This window comes from Monopterus albus, unplaced genomic scaffold (genome assembly GCF_001952655.1).
Source record: "Monopterus albus unplaced genomic scaffold, M_albus_1.0 scaffold81.1, whole genome shotgun sequence".
Classification (NCBI taxonomy): domain Eukaryota; kingdom Metazoa; phylum Chordata; class Actinopteri; order Synbranchiformes; family Synbranchidae; genus Monopterus; species Monopterus albus.
The window spans coordinates 151906-156075 of record NW_018127961.1 but is presented as its reverse complement, the minus strand read 5'-3'; positions in this window follow the sequence as shown (position 1 = coordinate 156075).

The following is a 4170-nucleotide window of genomic DNA, read 5'->3' as shown; positions in this document are numbered from 1 at the left end:
CATGGGACCAAGATTCTTAGCTTCACCTCCCTCACCCACTAACAAAGTGATATGAGGAGCTGAATTTTCAGACAGGGCATACAAGTCCTGAACTTCAATGGGCAGTGCAGCCAAAGCTGCCACTCCCTGAGGCCCAATGTACAATTGTTGAATGTCAACTGTGGTTGTCCTCTGGGATGTCTCTATTCCCTGAAGGAAGCCATCCTACGTAGCATCATAGTCCTTGTCCCCGTATAGAGAATAGTTCTGTGTATTTGTGGAGGATGGAAATCCATGGAAGCCATTGCTTGAAGGTGTCCCACAAATCTGTTTTTTCAGGTACAATCACAAGTCCCCACCACACCTCAGCTGAAGAATCAAGAGGCAGGTCCATGCCTGAGGATGTGGTTTGTAACATCTATCTGAACGCTGCTTTTGGAGTTGCACAGAGTCATCAGGAAAAGTGATGTCAACATGGCACGGGGACATCACAATTGTCACATTTAGTGAACACATTATGTCACGAGCCAAAGGATTAACAGGACAGGAGGGGGAAAGCAAAAAAGAATGATAAAAGGACAGATTATTCCATTTACACTGAACTGTTTTGGAAAGCGGCCCCTCTGTGTGTCCCAAAAAGCCAACAACAGGTATGGTATGCCTTGAAATTGGGAGTGTCATATTAAGTGTGGAATAATGGGCTCCTGTGTCAACCATACATGTGATCTTAACTATTGATGGTTACCTTAATTAGTGGTTCAAGAAACATTTCCTGGGAACACAGTGAGTCACCTGTTACCGGTTCTGGGCATCCCTAATGTTGAGGCAACTGGCGTGAGCCAGGTGCTTGATGTTGGGCTGATGGTGGGAACTGCTGAACATATCCATCCTGTGGAGGTGAGTAGACCTGATGCTGATATCGCGGTGCACCCTGCAACTGCTGATATGAAAAGGAACATTTACGCGACCAATGTTTCGTTACAAATCCAGCATCTGTCATCTCTTGGCAGAGCTCTTCTGAGAGTTCGAGGTCCTTGACCTCTTCCCAGTGGTCTGTCACGGTACTGAGGTCCACAGTACATGGGAGCAGAATCCCACTGATAAGGTGGTGCAGTCAGCTGTTGAACAAAGGGTTGCTGCTGTGCATATGGCTGTAGAGCATTCTGCACAGGCATTTGGTTAGCTGAAGCTTTAGTCTGATTAACTTTGTCTCGTATTTCCTTCAACTGCGCTTTAGCTAACTGTGCCTGCAAAGAAGAAAGCTCCTTCACATTCTTTTCTTTTCCAGCTCATTGTCATACTTATACTGAGTAACATAAGCTGACCACTGCACAAAGGTAAATGTGTTGAGTCCCATCACCTGTCTCAGAAGATGCTGTATGGATGCTGGGAGGGAAGCCTCCACAGCACTGCAATATAGCACCCCCATGGTGTCACTGACAGCTGGGTCCTCACCAAGCAAGCAAGCAAACTTTATTTATATAGCACCTTTCTAAACCTACGTTATAAGGTGCTTTCTAGTAAAATGTAAAAATAATAAAAATAAATAAACTTTCTTTATAAATAAAACCAGATAAAACATCTACACAGTAAAATACCAGCAAAAATGCATAATCCAAACAAACACATAAATCAGTATCATTGTTAAAAGCCAGTGAATACAAATGCATTTTGAGCAGTGATTTAAAAACAGTCAGGTTCACCACTGTGATTCTACAAGAGTTCACACACTCTGAGCAAATACTGACTACCTCTCTCACCCTCTTGAGGTGGAATTCTACACAGCTTAACAGAGCGCACCTGTACTGGGAATTTCTGGCATATCACCAGCCAGAGCCGATGAATTTCAGTATGGAGTGCAACATTATCATGATCCCCAGTAGTATTTGCCATCAATTCTATGCTTGATAACATGCTCATGTCTTGGAAGCTAAAAGGAGTGCCCCCTCTGCATATGTTGTGATGAGAAATCATGCACTGTACCATCCCAGCTGGAATCACTACCATGAGACATTGCTGGCACTGAAGCATCACAAAAGTGCCTTTCTTCCTCCTCTGTGACAGAGGCAGAAGCACATGACCCGACAACTGGAGTTGTGGACTGGTCTAAACAGCCAGATTTTAACTCATTTAGATAATTCTGTTCTCTAATTCTGTTAGTTTTACTTCCTGGAACTGATGCTGTGTGAAAAAATTCCTCCCTGTACAACCACCAGGGGCGCTATGCCCTGTGTTGCATTTTGTGGCATCTGTCTAGATAAGCCACTCTTTAATATAAACTTCCGCTCTCCACGTGGAGATTGTGGGGAAGACGGCTGTGTGTGTCTGAACTGCACTTTATGATCAGAGCCAGAATATGCATCTTGCACTGGAACTACTGTGCCACTCAGAGAATTAACATAAACTGGACCTTGTGTCTTGCTTGAACTGCCTGAAGGAGACTGAAAACACTTGAAATGTTCCAAAAAGCATGTACAATCAGCAAGGAAACCCTCTGCTTGTTCAATCTGGCTTCTGTTTTGTTCCTTGTCAAGAAGGTACAGGTCTTAACTTCCTGTCTAGCTTTCACAGCAGCAAGAGAGGCTTGCCTCAAAAATAGTCCTATAGCATCCCATTGTGCGGGAGGACTGTCACTGTTCCCAAAGATGCCCTTTTTTTGCATCTGCAGGACCCAAGTAATAAACTGGTTTTTCTGCATTATCTTGCTTATCTTTAGGAACCGTATTTAACCATTTAAACAAAACCTTATAGAGTACTGACCCCAAATAGTCAGGTTTGCAAATTTTCCACTCTTGAACAATGTTTGCAGACATATTGAAAATTATGCACACGTGACTGGCATTTCAATTGAAATGGCCTGTGCCCAGAACCGGATGATCTGATCAGGAAGCTTCTACACCAACTAAGTTAGTGCGCATGATCGCTTGGGGTTCTCCCAATCAACAGTTCTGTTTTAATTCCACTGAATACGCCATCACCCTAAATGCTATAATAAAGTTACCCATAGGCTATGCCCAGCCCCCAGAACCAAAGAAAGCTCTGCCTGAGGAGCACTGTTTCACACCGAATTCTCCCAGTAGCACTTGTTGCTATGGGATACACATGTGATAGTGTTCAACAGCCTTCGTGAAGACCGTCAACCGTCAAAATTTGTGGTTATCCACTTATTAACATGGATTTTACGTCTCTGATACGTCTCTTTTACGTTTTTGGCTAGACGTCTTTGTTCTCCACGCTGACAGTTCCTGGGCTGTGAACTACATTTTGTACGTCGGTTATATGTTTTGTGTTTGATTTATGGAGACTTCCTCGCTGACAGTTCCTGTGCGGTGGATCTCGTGGTATGTTTTGTGTTTAAGTGTAGCAAAGTGGCATTAGACTTTTTTTTTCCCCCCTGACAGTTCCTGTGCGGTTGCTTTTCATTTGTCGTTCGCCACTCTTTTTGTTTTTTTTTCACCTGTTCGTCCTCATCCTCCCACTCTCCTGGTTTTTTTTTCCATCAGTCCCATGGTTCACCTGTTTGTTCTGATTTCCTCCCCCCCCTAGCACCTGGGTCAGCCATCTTGAGTCCAACCTCAGTTCTCCCTCACCCTCCTGGTGAGGGGGGCTACCTTAACAGAATCTTGTGTTAGTAATGCAATTTAGTAAGATTCAAAGTCTGCTCAGTCTTCTCTGTTTCAAGGTTAGAGACAGTGTTGATTCTGAAATGTGAGCTACAATTACCATGACACCAATTGTTTTCTTGTATTAAAAATTGTGTTAGCATATTATGTCTGAATGAATGTCTTAGCTAAGCACCACGTGACGAGACACACACACACACACACACACACAATTGAAATTCCTCATTTTGTTATGACCAGCTGCTCCAAGCCTGTGGAGCTTTAGATAAGAGATGGAGTCTGTGGACTGACTTCATCTGTGTAAGGGGTTAGCCCAAAAACTGATAAATGTATCAGGCTCCTTCTTCCGGGGCTCCTCTCTCCAGCAGCCAGAGTATGTGTGTTCTCTGGAGGAAGGAACAATCCGGGTTGTGTTTTGTAATTTTGCTTGTGGTTTAAAATAAATCAGCACTAAATGAAGAAAGACGGACTCCTTCGTTATTCAGAACTGTCCAATTAAAGATTACAGGTAAGGTATTACAGGAACCAAAGCTCAAAAGCTGTATGACATGTTAAAACATTTTTCCAC